The 18,647-nt window shown below is 53.8% G+C and overlaps 1 protein-coding gene across 3 annotated transcripts in view; it reads left to right on the forward strand.

The window, feature by feature from the left end:
- The window catches only part of TSPAN18 (tetraspanin 18), a 182,380-nt gene that overhangs the window by 129,529 nt on the left and 34,204 nt on the right, over positions 1-18,647 (forward strand). For all 3 annotated transcript variants that reach the window (XM_014543310.1, XM_005870745.2, XM_014543309.1), the window contains exon 3: positions 5,371-5,503. The gene's annotated coding sequence lies outside the window, so the exon portion shown is untranslated. The remainder of the gene's footprint in view (positions 1-5,370; positions 5,504-18,647) is intronic.

Below are 18,647 nucleotides of genomic sequence, written 5' to 3' on the forward strand. Positions count from 1 at the left end.
AGAGGAGAGGGCAGGACGAGTTAGGGTTCACATTAAAACCGACCTGAGTACAGAAGCAGCACCTTGCGGAGGAGGCGGCAGCCGGCCTGAGCTCCCTGTTCTGGGTGGTGGGCATACCAGCCCAGAAGATTAATGAGAGGGCAGGGGAGCGAGAAAAGGAAGGAAGAAAAATTGCTGCCCATTATACCTGTCCTTTGGCAGGGCCGGGTAATTAGCAAACCCTCAGCAGTAAAATATTTCGTTTTGGTGTAATTGCAAAGTAATTATGTGGTATGGGTTGTGTATCGATCGTGTTGATTAATAACACTCAGGTAGTAATTAAACATCTGCTTCATAATCGTGTGCAGGCTGAAGCTCAACATACATGCACTCATGCACGCGTGCAAAGCTCCTTGGTCACCATGGAGAGAGAGAGAGAGAGAGAGAGCCTGGGTGAGTTAAGACCCCTCCCTTCCCTATCAGACCTTGAGGTCTTTCTGTCCCCATCCCCTGGGTGAGTTAAGACCCCTCCCTTCCCCCCTCCATTCCCTATCAGACCTTGAGGTCTTTCTGTCCCCATCCTCCCCTGGGACACAGGGAGGAACTGAGCTGGCCCCGGGGCTGTGCCACCCTGAAGCCCCTCTCAGAACAGAACCTTCCCTTCCTCCTGTGTATCTCTTTCCCAGCTGAGCTGCCTGGCCCAGTGGTTGGCATAGGGTTCAAGGGCGCCATACAGGACCGCGTGCTGGAGTGTCTTAGAACTCACTGTGTAATAATCCGTGTTAGACCGTCTGCTTCTAGGCTCCTTTCCTGGGCAGGTTACTTTTCCCAGCAGCCAGCTGCTCTGAGGCTCACCTAATACCCCCGCATACCCTTTAGGCCTGGTTTGAAGGATCTGATCCCAGAGGCTCCAGGGACCAGAGCAGGACTCGGGGAGGGAGCAGGAGCCCTGTTCTGGCTTGGATCCCACCCACTGGCTCACGTTGGTCAAGTTGCTCTCCTCTTCCCCTCAGGTTCCAGGTCCATCCACCAAAGAAAACTGAGCTTAGCGGCCTCCAAGGGCCTTTCCAGATCTGCTATATGCAGATCCTACTTTGGTTTGTACTAATTAGGAATCGGAGACAATTTAAATTCAATACATCCGGTCCTTAGTGAGTAAACAATCAGAAATAATTCCTTCCTTTATGACTTCTCAAAGACTCACTCATGAGCAATGAGAACCCAAGCTAAAATCAATAGCTTTTATTTCTCAGACAGAGAAACGGCAGAATCCCTGAGCTGCTGGGCATTGCAATTCATTCTTGTATTTTAAATTTTTATGTTTATGTTTATGGACTGCCATTAGGTAATACCGATCTATCCCGAAGGTTGACTTTTTTCATTAACTTAACTCATTTTACTTATTAGTTCACATTTATAGCTTGGGTTTAATAAGCGCATAGTGCAAAAGTCATAAAACAGCCCTTTTTAAAAGCAATATTTTAAAATCGAGTCTCTTCTCTGAGTCATCCCAGTTTTATTTGCTCATAACTTGTTTCTCCTGTGATTTGAGGCCCAGCGGTGCCAATCCCAGCCAGGCATTTGCCTTGAGCTGCAGCACCTCATCTGCAATAGGGAAGGGCACCGCTGATTAATAAAAGCAATAAATGCTTACATTTTAGAAAGTAAGCATCCAACAATCACTCACTGTGTTTCAAGTGCTTCTCATATATCATACTAGAGGCCCAGTGCACAAAATTTGTGCATGGGAGGGGGGTCCCCTCAGCCCAGCCTGCACCCTCTCACAATCCAGGATGGCTGGCTCCTAACCGCTTGCCCTGCCTGCCTGATCACCCCTAACCACTCTGCCTGCCTGCCTGCCTGATCGCCCCTAACTGCCTCTGCCTCGGCCCCCACACCTGGGACCCAGGCTTTCGTCCTCCAGCCAGCCACAGGCAACCAGGACCAGAGCTTTCCTCCCTCTGGCCAGCTGCAGGCAACTGGGACCGGAGCTTCCCTCCCTCTGGCCGCAGGCACCCGGGACCCTGGATGGCTTCGCCTGGGCCCCAGCTTTGTTAGGAAGGACATTCGGAATGACATCCAGAAGACATCTGGTCTATCCGTCTAATTAGCATATTACCCTTTTATTAGTATAGATTGTCTGGTTAAATCCTACCTCCCTAGGAAGTGGCTTTATTATTATTTTTTCACTTTATAGAGTAGGAAACTGAGGCCCAGACAGATTAAATGACCTGCCTGAGGCCACACAGTTGATGACAGTGGTAGAGCTGGGATGCAAACCCAACATGTCTAAGTCCAGTCACCATCTTTCCCCCGATATCTGTCTCCCTCTCCCACCCACCCTTTCATCATCTCTTTACTCTCCACCTCTACCACCAGGCCCTTCCCATCCTCCTTTCATTCTCTCATCTGTTTCCACTTGCTTGGGCTCCCTCCTACTTTTTACCTACCTGGAGAATACCTCTGCTCTATGACCTTCAGTGGCTCCCCATTGCCTATGGATGAAGTTTCTCATCCTTAGCCTAGCATCATTCAAGGACCTTACCCCTCCAGCCCCTGCCTTCCCTCCCTGTCTCATTTCCTAGGCAGTCTTGGCTCATGGTCCTGGATACCCACCCCACAGGTGGGTACCTCCATGCTTTTGCTCACCCTGGTCCCTTTGCCCATAGTGTCTTCCTCTCCTCTCCATACGTTCAAATCTGCCCCCTCTTTCAGAAAGCCTTCCCGGGGCTCAAAAAAGAAGAGGCCCCTCCCTTCTCTGAACTCAGAACCAAGTCAAGAGCCCTTCTCAGCCTCCTTGAACTATGAAAACCAGGGCATTAACCTTCCCTTCTCCATAACAGTGAGCTCCTTTGGAGGTGGAATTTGTGCCTCACTCATCCCTGGCACCTTCTGAGTACTGGATATACAGCAGGTGTTTAATTAATGCTCACCAACATGAGTGAATGCTCATATTGCTTGAGATCTTCAGGAAAATGCCTGTGTCTTTTCTGTGGCATTCAGGGCCAGCCCAGTGCAAGGGAGACACTGTCCACATTTTACCAACGTTCAGTGTAAAGCGCTTAGATCTTTAATTAATGCTCACCAACATGAGTGAATGCTCATGTTGCTTGTGATCTTCAGGAAAATGCTTGTGTCTTCTCTGTGGCATTCAGGGCCAGCCCAGTGCAAGGGAGCACTGTCCACATTTTACCAACGTTCAGTGTAAAGCGCTGATCACAGGACTTTCCCGTCTCATTTCCTGCTCTGCCCGAGGCCCCAATCTAGGTATCTCTGTGCCTTTGCTCACCCTGGCCCCCCTGCCCACAGCACCCTCTCTCCTCTCCAGATACACACGTCTGCCCTCTACTCCAGGAAGCCCTATGTGCCTGCTGGGGTCATCAGGACATTGGGGGAGGAGGGGCCTTACTTTGGTGTCTCTGCCTGTGAGTTATTAGAGCCCTGGCTTTAGACCTGGCCCCGAGAGACTGCAGGGACCGGTGGCAGGTCCAACACCCCCTCTCACAGGGAGAAGCCAGGGCCCCATGGAGGAGAAGGTGTGCCTGAGTGCTCACATCCTGGGACGGGACCCCAGGACTGCTGCCTGCAGGTCCATGGGGCCTCCTGCTGTCACCTCCTGGGAATGAAGGCCCCCCCAGCCATGGGTCTGTTAATGGGGTGGGTGGTCTGCTTCTCCTAATAGGTGTGAGGGAGCATGGACTGGGGTGTAAACGAAAGATGGAGGCTGGGGGTCACCCCCGATGAGCCACTTCATCAAGGGTATTGGGAGGAGGCCCAGAGAGGCTGACACACACACGCCATCGCCATCCGGATGGGGCTGGAGCCGGGAGCACGGGCGGCCGCAGTGAGCCCGTGAGAAAGGCACAGTTGCATAGCACGCTGCTAATACAGTCTCCGCCATCACCTCTTTCCTGCAGCCATTCCTTTCTTTCTCTATCAGACCCTCTTGGAAAAAGCGGAGAATGCCACCTCTCCTGGGGATTTGTCCCACCCCACCCACCCCCCCCCCCCTCTCACCCCTCTTGGAAAAAGCGGAGAATGCCACCTCTCCTGGGGATTTGTCCCACCCCACCCACCCCTCTCCAGTTCTCACGCGCTGGCTGCCATCTGGTGTGACATTAGCGTTCACCAGCTTGCAGAGCGCTAATGACATTTGCATTTTGCTGGCTGGTGAAATGTGGGCCGGGGCTTGGGGTCCCGTGGGCAGGTGGGGAGTTTGCAGCCCAGAGGGAGAAGCAGATAGGCTGGGTGCGGGCCCACACTGGTCCCTGAGAGGCAGGGAAGTGGGGTCCCGGTGGATCAGGGGGAACAAATAACTGGTGGAATGAGAGGGTTTTGTCTAAAGATGTGCCAAGGACAAAAAGCAACTCCCAGTCCAGTGCCCCACATCCCCCACAGGCACTCACTGCATTCTCTCCTGTGTTGCCTCCCTAACATTTATTGAGTGCTTGCTGTATGCCAAATGCTCTACTGAAGGCTTTACAGACTCATGGAAGCCATTTTTACTCCCTGCAGTTCTTGAAGATAATGCTGTCATTCTCCCAGTTTTATAGACCTGGAGATTAACGCCCTGAGTTGCCCGGGGCCCCACTTCTGGAGAGAGGTTGCCCCAGCATGGGGCAAGATCCACCTGCCTCTGAAGCTTATGCTACTGTGGGCATTGCCTCCCACACCTTGTCCCGGCTTAAGCACAGCCAAGAAACCCTCCTCGGCCCTGGCCTTTCCCAGCATGCACCTGACAGGCAGGCAGCAGACCCTGGCTGTGTGCCCTGGGCTGCTCCAGGGGCTGCAAGGCTGACAACTGCAAAGAAGGGAGCATCCCTGGAGAGAGCACCCAGCCACGAAACCGGAGAGACCCCAGGTTTAGGCCTCACTCTGCCACCAACTTGCTGTGTGACTTTGGACAAGTCACTGCCCCTCTCTGGGTGTCATTCTCCTTGTTGGTAAAACGATGCCGTTGGGCTGGCTCAATGGAGCATTCCAGGAATGCATGTGCACATGAGCAAGGATCTTTCCTCCAATGCGCTTGAACTCGCCCGCAGTTCCCACCCCCTCGCTTGGACGTATAAAATTATGTTTTACATTCAAGCAAGCCATGAACATTTGTCGAGCATCCCCACTCTGCAAAGTGCACTGTGCTAGACGCAGCGAGATGCTTACGTATTTTTTTTCGGGCGTACACACAGGCATATGCATATCTTTGCGTCTTAGAATTGTCTGGCTTCCCAGTCCTGATGAGTAACCTCAGACTCCTGCAGTCTTTGCCTCATCACACGGCCTCCTCGGGGCCCAGAGAGCATTTCAAACAAAAACAAGAGACCTCAGGCAGCGTGAGCCAGTAAGCTCTCCCCCAACGAGGCAGTCACGGCTGGCTCTGTTTGTCTCTGACAGGTGGGCATCTCCTGGACAGCACGGAGCTTGCAGTGGCAAGAGCTTCTGGCACTGTCGTCAAAGCGACGTGAACCCTTTGAATTTGGCTTCTAGAAACGTGGACACAACCCTTTTCCAGACGCCAGCCACTGAGGTAAGGGAGTTCAGGCTTGTTCCGCACGGGGCGTTATGCTGCTTTCGTTGTTGTTGTTGTTGCTAGTGGTAACCGTCAGCAGGGCACCCTGTCATTCTTTGTCATGGGGCCCTGATTTAGTCCCTTCTTTAGCAGGAGTGGCTAAGGCTCTAAAGTCCAGCAGACCAGGGTTCAAATCCTGGAATCACCAGTTTTTAGCTGTGTGGCCTTGAGACCTTTCTGTGTCTCAACTCCCTCCTCAGTCAACCAAGGAAGCAATAGCACCCACTTTCTGGGTTTGTGGTGAAGATAAAATAAGGTAACACATGAAAAAGACTGAGAACAGGATGGGCACCTAGTAAACTCAGGACCCAGTAAGTGTTAGCTGTTACTGTTCTAGTCGTGAGCCTGCCCTGTCAGCTTGTCACTAGTTGATTCTCACATGGATGGAGTGGAGTCCACATTCGCTGGAATGTAGACTCCGTGAGGGCAGGGGCTTGTCTGTCGTAGGTGAATCCCCAGATCCCAGCAGAGCAAATTGGCCGTTGTTTGTTGACTGCGTGGATGCGTGAAGATGCTTTATCTAGATTGTGCACAATCCTCGAAGGTCTTTGCATTAGTTGGGATATGGGTTTGGTTGTGTGTGACAAAACCCCAAAGTCACGGCTCCTTAAACAAAAGAGAGGATGCTTTTTCCTAAGTACCACTGAGCTAAGGGGTTTCTTCTCCACAAAAGCGTGAGAGGCCAAGTTTCCTTCTGTCCTGTGACTCCTCCATCACTTGTCTACGTGATCCGCGATGGCCCACGGTGGTGTCGGTCTCCATTCTGCTCAGCAAGAGGGGCAATCAGAAAAGGAGAGGGCGCTCCATCCTTTAAGGGGGTGCACATGTCACTTGCATTCGTGTCCCACTGGCCAGAATGTAGATATCTGACACACCTGGCCGCAGGGGAGACTGGAAGTTAGAGTCTTTATTCTGGGTGGCCATCTGCCCAAGAACGATTTTCAGAAAAAGGAGGAAGGAATGTGGGCAGACAAAACAGCGGATGCTCCCTAGTGGGCGGGGGGCGGGGATAGGGAGCAGGCAAGAGGGCTGATTTGTCCCAAGCAGGTCCTGCCTGTGCCCTCTGACAGGTAGACCTCGGTTTCCTGGATCTGGTATCTGGAAGCCTGATTTACACATGCACACACACACACATTCACATACACAGAATCACACACATACACATATGCAGAATCACACACATTTACATACTTACAAACACACACATTTATATACCCACACATACACAAAAACACATGCCCACACATATACACAAACATACATGAACCCCACCATCTCAGCCACCCCGTATCAGGTTGCCTTGGGTTCCCCTCCACTTGCTCGAAGGACCTTTTCCTTCTTCCCTTTGCCCCATTCCCACCCCACCCCCACCCCCTGGCTGGGTAAAGTTTCTTGAGCTATTTTAGCATTTATTTGCTCTCAGTGGCCCCCAGAAGAGCAGCTATAGCCGCCCCCCCCACCCCACCCTCAGCCCCTACTTCCTGGGGCCTCTGAGAGGGAGGGGAAGAGGGAAGGCACTGAGCGGGAGCCCATCTTCCAGGGCCCCAGGGGCCTGTGTGGGGTTCCAGGGCACAGGCAAGCGGGCCAGCCTCGCAGCCCCAGCTGACGTCCACCGTGGCAGCCTCTGTGATGCATTTAGGGTGCGGTGTATGATTTCATTTGAAAAAAAGATTGCTCTGCAGAAAAAAATAGATGGCAAACCACAGCATATGCTTCTGCCTCCTAGGCAACTGGCCGAGTGCTTTTTAAGATCTGTCCTTTGCTTGATTTGGGTCAACCACAAACCTTCTTGGCCTTCATATCTCTCTCTCTCTCTCTCTCTCTCTCTCTCTCCCTCTCTCGCTCTCGCTCTCTTTCTCTCTCCCCCCACCCACCCCCTATGGATTCTGCAGCTCTGACTCATCAGGCAGACAGCTCAGTGTTCAGCATCACCCTGCCTTATATGGTGTGCTCAGTGCTCCCGGGGCAATGAGTATTCATTCATTCCTTTCTTCAGCCAGTGACTGTTGAGTTCTTATTATGTGCCAGGCACTGTTTCATTTGCTGGGGGTTGAGGGGGAGCAAAGCTGAAAGGCCCCACTCTCAGGGAGTCTGCTGAGGGCAGGACCCCTCCTCTGCATGTCTTGCCCCCAGTCCCTTGTCCAGTGTATCAGTCAACGCTGAATTACAGTCGGACTTGGTGGATGTGTGTCAGTTACTTTTCACACTATTATAATCCTCACCCAAGGATATATTTTTTCCATTGAATTTTTTAGAGAGAATGAAAGGGAGGGGAGGAAGGAGGAGGGAGAGAGGGAGGGAGGGAGGGAGAGAGAGAGAGAGAAATCCATGTGAGAGAGACACATCAATTGATTGCCTTCCGCATGCGCCCAACCAGGGCCAGGTATCGAATCTGCAACCCAGGTACATGCCCTGGACCAGGAATCGAACTCATGACCCTTTAGTACACGGGCTCCTGGAGCTTTGCATAAGCCCTCCCTTTCCGTGCTGGGGCTGAGGTTACAAGGAAATGCTGGAGAATCCACCCCAGTGATCTGGCCTGGCCCTGTACCTAGGTGGTTTGATGGGATGGATTGAATTTCCTAGCTCAGCATTACGCAAACTACAGTATTTTGGAGAAGATTGGCTCACCACTGGGCATGGATTATAGGGCTATGCTTCATTCTCACCTCCTTTAATGCCTCTGGATCCCGAATCGCAAGGAGTTTGGATATTTCTGAAGGACGCAAAGCCTACAGATTGGAAGGTGCGCGGGGTCCAATCCGCCTTGTGCTCACCTGGTCCTTTGCTGGTGTCTGTGAGCCTCTCACCCTCCATAGTCGCCAGCATCCAGCGCAGAGACAGGCACGCCGGGGGCTTCCATCAGTGGTTGGTGAAGGGTGGACAGATGGCCGGATTACAGTGGATTCACTGTAATACTTGCTCTCCTAGCCTCAGTCCAAGTGTCCAAGGTGGTTGGAGGCACCGGTAACAGTTTGATTTTGGCTCCTGTGCAACATTAGTAGTTTCCAAGTCATGGAGGGGATGCAAAACAAATGGCTTTTGAGCTTGTCAGTTTCTCATTTCAGTCGTGGGAGGCGGCGTGGCGTGTGCCCTGATGTAAGGATGAGAGCTTGCTCAGACCCCAGCTCCGAGGCGGGGTGGCCTCGGGCATGTTATTTTGTCTCTCTTAAATTCTATTTTCTCATCTAGAAAATGATGGCACTAATAGCAGCCAGCTCCCAGGGCTCTGATGAGCATTAGATTAAATAATGGGTGTTAAGACGAGGAGCAGAGCTCTGAGCACGTGGGGAACGCTCAAGAGAGGATGCTGATGGCCTATTTAATGACCCCCGTAAGCTAGTTGTTGCATATACTTCTTTCTTCCAGACATATTTTTGCAGACTGCTTTGCACTTTTAAGACACAAATTATTTTTTTAAAGTTGTTATTTCAGAAGTAAAACATGCTCCTTAAAAATTCAAATGATCCAGAGAGACTTAAATTAAAAAAACAAATGCAGCCCCCCACACCCACCCCCTGCCCTCATGGCCAGCTCTCTCATTTCCTTTCCTAGTAATGTTCCAAAATCAGATCTTTTCTCCTTTTTTCCTAAGGACAGCGGACAGGTACGCAGTTAGGAGGAGACAGTGGCCAGTCCAGGCCAGAAGTCCCGAGGCTGGTGCCTTGGTGGTCCTGTTGGACCCAGGCACAGCCTGTCCTCTGGGCAGCCTGGCATCTCTGACTCCTGTTTGCTCTGACCTGGAGGATCCCCAGTGTCCTGAGGCCAGGGGAGTGGTGTGAGGCGTGCCACATAGGGCCAGGCCTGGAGGGACAGGTGCACCGACACTGTGTCTGGCCACATGCCCGGGACCCTTCTTCTGTCCGAGCCCCAGGGCCCAGTCCAGTTTCAGATGCCTTGTTCCTGGCAGGGTGATCACTCACTTCCACACCTGTGCCTTCGGCTGCCACTCTCCTTCCCTCATCAGGAAGGGGCCAGGGCCTACCCAGCACGCGGCCCAGAGCATCATGGACTGGGGCAGGTGTGAGTTTTACCAACACGAGGGTGCAAACTGCCCCCTGCCTTTATTTCTCTAGATCTGACTGTCGCTGAGCCCCCCTTGCCCATTTGAAGGACATTCGATCCCAGTCATGTTGGGGAGGGAGGACACTGGCCCCCAGGATTGTGTAGGAAACTTGGGGGCCTTTGAGTGACCCAAAATGTTGGGGGGAGGCTGCCTGGCTTCAGTGCACTCAGGACCCCACAGAGAGGCTCATTTGCCAAGCCTCAGGGCCCAGTGAGGGCAAGTGGGCGGCAGCCATTTCCATGCCAACCTAGGCGTGTGGTCTTTGGTTGCACCTGCAGGCCAGGAATTTGGGTGTTTAGAATCCCAGCCTCTCTCAGGCACCTCAGGGTCGTGTCACCTCTTGGGAAGGCTGTTCCGGGATCAGGGCACTTGAGCCTGTAGCTCTTGGATCCCACAAAACCCACTTCTCCTTGTTGACTCCAGCAATGCCCCCCAACCCTTTCCCCAGCCTTTGCCTCTGCCCCTCCTCACAGGCTCCACCCTTATGTTCTACCTCCTGGGGCTCCAGCCTGTCTTCCTAGGCCCAGCAATCTCTGTGCTGGTCTTGGAAACAGCAGTCCCCAAGCGTAGGACCCAGTGATTAACCACCATCTTGGCAAGGGAGGGACACTGCCCACAGCAGAGAGAACAAATCAGAAAGATGGTCTCCGCACGTTCTCCTGCCACCACATTGGCTACAACAGGTGAAATAGCACCTTCCAACTCACTTGTTTATTGAGCACCAACTATGCCAGACTCTTTCAGAGACTGAAGGTGAAATGTCACCCGAGGTGGACCTCAAAGAGATTAGGGTTTAACTAGCGGTTCTCCGAGGTGTTCCTCACACCAGCAGCCTCAGCACTGCCTGGGAACGTGTTGGAAATGGAAATGCAGATTTTCGGACTCCCCCTCCCCCACACCTAATGAATCGGAGGCTGGGGTTGAGGTCCAGCAATCTGGGCTTTGCTAAGCCATCCGGGGGACTCGGATGCAAGCTCAAGTTGGAATCACTGAGAGCAACAGGCAGGTGGCAGGAGGTTAATATACTGCGAGGCGGTGGCACAAAGAAGGGGTGTTGGGGCCCGTGCTGGGGAAGGTGCTTGGATTATGAATAACTGAGGTGACAAATAAAACTGTGTGTGACTTAGGAGAGGGGAGGGAATTCCTAGCGGTGGGATCAGCACATGCAAAGTCCCTGGGGCATGACAGAGCAGCAGCATTTCAGGAGCTACACAGGTGCTGCTGGGGTGGAGTGACAAGAGGGCAGCGGGAAGGCGGGGGTGATCAATAGGCCTCTTGTGCTCTGAGTATGGTGGGTCCCCAGAAGTGCTGGGGAGCCTTGAAAGGGTTTATGCAGAGGAGGTGGGAAGATCTGAGCCCTGGGAAGATGGTGGGGAGGGTAGAGGCTGAGGCTGCCTCTGGAGGGCAGAGCTGAGCCTGCAATGGATGGGGAGGAGATACGATGGGGCTGGATACCCTGGGTCCTGGAGAAGCCCTGCTCTGTTGCTAGAACATTCCCTCAGGGGAGCTGAGCCAATTGAGTGCTGGAGCCCAGGGAACCACTTCTGTCCCTCTGTCTCAGTACCTTAGAAGCATCTGGAACTGTCCTGCCCTGTAATTAGTGTCTGAAAACCCCTTCCACCCCAAGTCTCCATGTTCTCTCTCTTGGGGGGGAGGAGACCTAGGTACCATCTGCAGGTCTGGGTTCTTGACCTGGAGCCGACGCATAAGAACTGCAAGAGCAACTCGGGACCCCTCTGAGGACGGAGCTAGGTGGGAGAGAGCGGGGGACCCAGGTGGACGATGGGAGGTGTGGATCAGGGAGGCCCTGTCATTCACCTGGGTCCCTCCTCAAAGCTGGCTTAGGAGCCCCATGAGAGGAGGTGACTGGGGAGCCCCTAGCCCAGACCAGCCCACCCCCCTCCTCAGAGGCCCCGCCTCCTCACTGCCTTCTCAGGGTGAAGCAGGCACATGAAAGACAGTGGGGCCTCTCCCAGGCCTGGGGCTCTCACTTGGGAAGGGGCCTCCTATGAGCTCATCCTGTGGTGTGTCCAGGGCTGAGAGGAGGGAGCTTGCAAACCGCAGCCAGGATGCTGAGACCTCGGGAAGCCCGGCACCGAGGAGAGGGAGGGGGGACAGGGATGAAACAGGCGCTCTGCAGGGCCAGGCTGGGCCCCATTGGATTGGCAGCTCCTGATTCTTGGGCACCCACTCCTGGGGCTGGGTTTAGGCTAAAGTGGAGTTGCTTGGAGCCCTGTGATGACGCCCGGGCCGGGCCTATGTGTATTCAGGTATCACTTTAGCCCCAAGCAGCGATCAGTGCTGATTTGTGGTGAGCATTCAGAGCAGCTGTGGTTGCCGCTGAGGAGGTGCCCTGCCAGCTGGGCCCTGCCCATGAGTCCCCTCCCTCAGGAGGGCTCAGGCCTTCCTGCTTCACTCAGAGTATAGACTTAACTCTCAAGGGAAATAGGCAGCAAGGACTTGTGGCCTCACACACTAACTGGACTGGGAGGGGTTTCAAAGTCATCCGTTTTCACACCTTGAGAGGTCATCATTGAGCTTCTGCTTGCATACCTCGAGTGACGGGGCTCTCACTACCAACTAAGAGCAATGTCCAGATTGCTTTGAAGGTTATTCTTCTGCTTTGCACAGGTCCTGGGTTCAAATCCTACCCCTGCCACCTGTTATGTGGCCTCAGACAAGAGACTGACCTTCCAGAGCTCTGGTTTCCTTTCGTCTACAATGGGTTTGATAGATACCCGCCTTTCACTTGTGGAGAGGTTTAAACCAGGCATCTTTACCACCATGAGCAGTTTAAATCTCTCCCCAGGTCTTCTCTGCTGACCTCTAGGTCTCACAGCCAGTCACATCACCAAGATCAATGTCAGTCCCTCCCTGGCACAGATTAGCTGCTCACTTCTAGGTTGGTTTCATTGCTTTACCCCTCAAACAGAGCCACCAATGCCTTCGCAATAAGGCTAGACCAGGCCCATGGCTTTTACCCTCGCTCAGGGACCCCAGACCACAGGTGGCCTGAGCCGCCACCCAGCCCTGCTCTCCAAGGGCTTCTGGGAGACCAGTTTCCTGCAGGCTCCTCCCTCCTGCTGCACCATCCCTGGCCCCTAACCCTTCTGCTGAACCCCACCTCCTCACAGCGCCTGGACTTTGCTTCCGATATTTAAAGAGTTCTGCTGGTGGGTCTGTTCCCTTTCCTCGCATTTTAAATGACAAGAAAGTGCCCACGTGAAACCCTAGAGAAGAAGTCGTGGAGACTGGCGGAGACCTCGGGTCAGCTTGCCACTGCCACCACAGGGTGCGGCCCTCGCCCTCAACCATGGCCTTGGCCCCTCCGGCCTCTGCTTTGTTGGTGATTGTGCTGTTTTGCTGTTGTTGTTTTTAACAGCTTTATGGAGGTAGAATTTACACACCATAAAATGTGCTCATTTGCAGGATATGAGTCAGGGACTCATAGTAAATTTATAGTTGTGCAACCATCCCTACGATCTAATTTTAGAATATTTCCATCACCCCCAAAAGAAATCTGCTATGCATTGGTCATCGGTTCCCGTCCCCACCCCCAGCCCCAGGCAACCACCAATCTACTTTCTGTATAGATTTTGCCTTTTCTGGACATTTCATATGGATGGATCACACACCATGTGTGTGTGTGTGGGGGGGGGCGGTAACTGTGTGTACTCAGTGATATACCCATCTTCCCACGGCCAGCCTAGGCCAAGGCGTGTGTTTCTTTAGAGTTGGAAAAACTCAGAGACACTGAGTGCAATCTTTACTTCAGTGCAAGAAGTAAAGTGAGAGATTGTACCCCATCCCACACTAGGACCCGCCGACATCTGTTTAATACATCCAGGGTCAGGCAGCTCACTGCCCCCAGAGGCGGAAGGAAATGCGCATGTCCTGATCTCAGCTAAGTGCCAGGATTGCTGAGGTCATTTGACCTCTGGGCCCATCCTCTGGGATGGCATCATTTGACAGCTGAGGAACTGCAGCTCCGAGAGGTTGAGGCACTCAGCCTGAATCACACAGGCAGGGTGTGGGGGAAGCCTGGATTTCTCCTGGGGTCTCTCTGATTCCCATGCATCTTTTAACACCTGAACCACCTTTCCAGTCCTCCCCTGGGTGGGGGTACTCATCTTTGTATGGAGGTGAACTCTGCCTTCCTGTAATTCCCACCCATTGTGTCTAGTTTGGTTGACAAGACCCACACAGACATCCAACCTGGACAAGGGAGGTGGGGAGAGATTGGAGAAAGGGAAACAGCGTGGAAGAGGACTGGACCCGGAGGTGCATTTGCAAGGCTTACGTGGTAGGACAGTTCAGGGAAATGTGGCTGGAAGCCCCTCCCTCCAGGGTCTGGGGAGCCAAGGAGTCTGGACTCCTTAAGATTTATTTCCTGCTGGAAAGCAGAAAATTAGCCACTTGAGGGAGGTCTGCGGGAGCGCTGTCCTGACTTGCAGGCCTGTGACTTGAAGAGGACTGAGCTGCGCCCGTTGCCTGGATACGAAGCACCATTCCTGAGCCCTCTGAGCAGGTGCCTCCCGCAGGGCTGGGGGTTGCTGTTGTCCACGAGGGGGCTGATAGGCCTCACTCACAGGCCTCAGCACCAGCCCCTCCAGGGGCTCGCAGGAGCTGGGCCTTCCCCGGGGCAGAGCTGGTCCATGCCAGCCCCACTGCTCCAGGCCAGCAGGCGACCTTGGGTCCTACACCTGCAGAATGGGATGGCACTCCCACATCCAATGGGATGCTTCACAGGGGGTTGAGGGGCTCAGTGGGGTGGGGGCGAGCCCTGTATGGAAGCATGAGAACACGTTCTCACTCTACATAGGAGCTGTGCGTTCCTGGGCAAACTCTGTACCACGGAGCCTCTGTCTCCTCATCTGTGAAAAGGGGATGGGCCTAGCACAGAGGAGGACATACAGTGGCGTTCCACCCCCAACTCCCACATCCATAACCAAGATAGCAGCCTGGTACCGTGGGCATGGTCCTTAAGAGAAGGGGCCCATCTAGCCCCCTAAAGGTCAATGATCTTTGTGCCTTTAGCTCTGAATGAAACCTCCCTTTCGACCCTGGGAAGAACCAGCATGATAGCCGTCTTGGTCAGGTACCGTGCTAAGAGTTTTACATTTATGATCTCAGTCCGTCGTCCCTACACACCGAGAGAGTACAGTGGCGGTCCCATTTTACAGGTAAGCATACTGAGGCACAGAGAAGGCAACTAAGGTGACCCAGGTCACAGGCCTAGAACAGAGCAAGGATTCATACCTATGTCTGTCTTGATTCCAAAGACTGGACACTAATCACCTTCACAAGTATCCTCCTGGAAATTTCCAGAGGCGAAAAAAAGGAAAATGGTGAGATGGGAACTAGTGGGAGAACTAGTCGGACACTTGGCACCTGGGTACGGGTACATCAGTTGTCCTTCGGGTCTATGTCTGGCCTGACCGGCTCTCCCCAGTTGGCAGCTGGGTGGGGAGGATATGAGAAGGAGAAGGTAGGCAGGGGCTGGGTTCAGCCCAGGCTGGCCCCTTGGGCCATTTGAGGATCCTCAATCCTCAACAGCGTGGAACCTGCTGGGACTGGACCCCTCCTCTCTGGTGGCCCTTTTTTAGAGAAACAGGGGTGGGAGGTAGAGAGTGTTGGGGCCACTGGTTGGAACAAGAACCATTCTGCCCACACTTCAAAGGAAGAGGCAGGAGGGAGATAGCCTGGTAACTGGAAAGGAAGAGGGTCCGGCAGACACTGACCCATTTCGCTTTCCCAGCCAAGCGGGGCTCAGCGTGCAGCAGGAGGGTGGCATGCATTGCACGCCCCGCCCCCCCTCCGTAGCTAGATTTGTCCTGGGGCAGGGATAGCAGGCCCTGGGCAGAACCGGGACCCCTGGAACCAGCCCCTGGGCCCAGCCCTCCTTCACCCTCGTGGGGCTGCCAGCCCAGCCCAGATCCAGCCTCTCGATGCTGCTGCCAAATACCAGACCACTTCGCAGGCTTTTCCAGAGCTGATGTCCCACACAGCTCCCGGCCTGCAATTCGGCAAGTGGCAAAGGGCTGACTGACCTCTCTCTAGCTGTGGGCTTTTTGGTGGGAAAGATGTTCTTGGTCTGGATTAAGCTGGAGGGTAAAATAAGATTTACTCTCAAACAATACTCCCTGGCTAGGAGCAAGTCTGGGCCCTGGGGCTTCCGGGCTAGGAGCTGCCAGGGGTCTGCCAACTCCTGCCTGGCCCTCACCCAGGAAGCCTCGCCTCCCCACTGACCCTCAGCCGGGCTGACTCCACAGTTCAGTTCGCCGCAGCGCTTATTCTCCTGAAATGAGAATGAGAAGCGTAAGGTTCCGTGTGTTATTGTCCATGGAGCACTTGGCCTGGGCGATGAGCTCATCCGATCTGTATAGCTGTCTTGGGAGACGGGCTGATGACCCCAAATGGGTTCAGACTCAAGTTCCAGCTCAGTCGCTTCTGGCTCTGGACCTTGGGGAAGGGGTTTCATGTCCTGTGAGCCTCCATTTTTTCACCTGTGAAATGTGAGTGAGGATAGCTGCCTCAGGTGTGTCATGAAGATGCGCCATAAGAAAAAAGAAAAAGAAAAAAAGATGAGCCATGCGCACATACAACACCCAACCAGCGCCCGGGCTGCTAGCAGTGCATCATAAGGGTAGCTTCTTTTAGAAAAGATAAGGCTCAGATATATGAAACAACAGCTGTTCAAAGTTGGGATTCAGTCCCAGAGCAATGTGGCCCTGCATGAGCCAGGCCTCCAACTGACCAGCCAGGGAGGAGCCCAGGACACGTGCTGGGTGGGCAGGGAGGTCTGCCTGGCCCTCATGGGGATGGCCATTCAGACACAGCCTTGAGCTCCAGAGAGGGAGGGAAGGCCCCTGTGCCTCTGTCCCCACTCCCCTTTGAGGAAAAACAACAAGGCCATTCTCTGCTGCTTAACTCATACCACAGTGATTTGTGCCCCTGGAGGCTGGGAGAAGAGTACCCTGGGGAAAACAAAGACAGAGGTCAGGCCAGGCTCTGGCTATGGGGAAGGAAGGGGGAGTTGAGAGTCAAGTAGAGTATGTACCACATCACCACCCCAGGCCCCCTCCATGCTGTAAAGGAAGCCTTCTGGGTTCTAGTGCAGACTTCATCACCCATGACCCTGCCGTGAGGCCTGGGGAGGCCCTGCCCCTCCCTGGGCCTTGTCTTCTCATCTCCAAAATAAGGGCATTGGAACTAATGAGAATGGACCACTGCCTAGGCTGGAGAAACCAGGGAAAGCTTCATGGCGGAGGAGACGTCAGGCTGGGCTGTGAAGGGTGAAAAGAGTTCTCCGGGCAGACAGAGGGAGACAAGGTATTGCAGGCCCAGGTTGTAGCATCTGAGAAGACCTGGCAGCTTCAGAGTGTGGGGCTTACATGGACCTTTCACAGTTTGTTTTAATTAAATTAATGATACATGTTCTTTGTAAGAACAAAAGAAATCATAAAGAAAAAAAGAAAGTGTAAAGAATAAAAGAAAATCACCCACAGTCAGATAGTTAGTATTTGGTACCAGATTAGCCCTTTTTAATCTGATTAAGGAAGTGGCCTTTAAGCTGCCTAATATACGGAGGATCTCAGCTTCTGGGCAGACAGGGAGGAACAAAGAACTGTCTTCTGGCAGCGGAGCCAGGCCCCACGCCCTAGACAGACGGACAGCATTTCCTGGGGGTGGGGGCAGATGCACAGCAGACACTGGGGGAAGGGGACTCATTGGCATGTTGGGGCTGCAGGGCTGGGAAGGGAAGGCTGAAGGGAGGGTCTGTGTGCTTGAATGAGCTTCTGGGAAGGCCTGCGCCTGTCATCTGGCAGAAGTGGCCGTCCTGCCGCCACGCAGCTGAGGGGTCCCTGTAATGGCTTCACTGTGGTTTCCTAAGACGTCTGGCTGCAGGGTACGGCAGGCTGGGGAAGGGGCCTAATGACTGTGAAGTCACTGCTGTGATCTTGGCAGCTCTTTGGCGCCGCCTTTAAAATATGGTTCATCTTAATGGACAGGGCCTAAGAGGGAGGGTGGGCAGGGGCAGGGTGGGCAGCCCAGGTCACGTGGCTTGAGCTGGCTGCAGTGGGTCAACGTCAGAGTACGGGGGACTGTCCACTCCTCCAAGGCCCACTTGGGGGTCTTTTTCTGAGGTCGGTCCACATCCTCCTTTGGCTCCTGCCTCCCTTCTCCCAGCCCCTAACACCAGCAGGTTTTCCCCAGAGGCCCCGCCCCAGCCTCCTCACCTTAAGGAGGCAGTAAAAGCAGCCCATGAGGGAGCCTCAGTACCCCCCTCTGCCCGCCTCATTAGACTGCCATCCTGGTCACCTGGGATCCCTATGGGGGGTGTGGGGGGAATGCCAGTGCTTGGAGGGTTGGAGGAGTGGGAAGGTCACAGTGACCACCTGAGCCATCATCACCTTGGCCATGAAAACAGGATGGGGTGTTCCATTTCCTTCCTGGCCCCTGCGAAGTCTGTTAGCCGTAATTACGAAGTTATGGGGAATTCCCAGTCTTCCTAATTAGTGTTAATAGGGGCTGGGTGAGTTAGTCAGGGGGAAAATAGATGCCTTTGTTTGCTTCCTCCAAATTAGACCACTGTGTGCTGCCTTTAGATGTGATAAAGCAGTGCTCTCATCTCGCCCGCCCCCCGTGGGCCTATAGCCCGGCACTGCACATGCCCACTGACCCTGCTGGTCCCGCACTCGAACACACACACACACACACACACACACACACAGAGCAGCACACAGATTTCAAGTCTTTGCAAAGCAAGCACCAAAACCAAACAGCTTTTCAGCCACAGTCCCAGTTCCCTTTGGCCACATTATTAGCGGTCCTCCTCCCCCACGCCACACCCCACCCCAGAGGCCCGTGCACCCGCCTTCCCAAATGAGATCGTATTAACAACCATTACGTGTTCCAGTGAGCGTGGTGAGTGAACCTGGGTGGGTGAGCAGGGCAATACCGCCCTCCTCTTCCTGTGAACAGGCTGGGGCATCCCCCCAGGAGGGAGGGAGCCAAGCCCACCCACCCCCCCCC

The sequence above is a fragment of the Myotis brandtii genome, unplaced genomic scaffold (assembly GCF_000412655.1).
Source record: "Myotis brandtii unplaced genomic scaffold, ASM41265v1 scaffold324, whole genome shotgun sequence".
NCBI classification, from domain to species: Eukaryota; Metazoa; Chordata; class Mammalia; order Chiroptera; family Vespertilionidae; genus Myotis; species Myotis brandtii.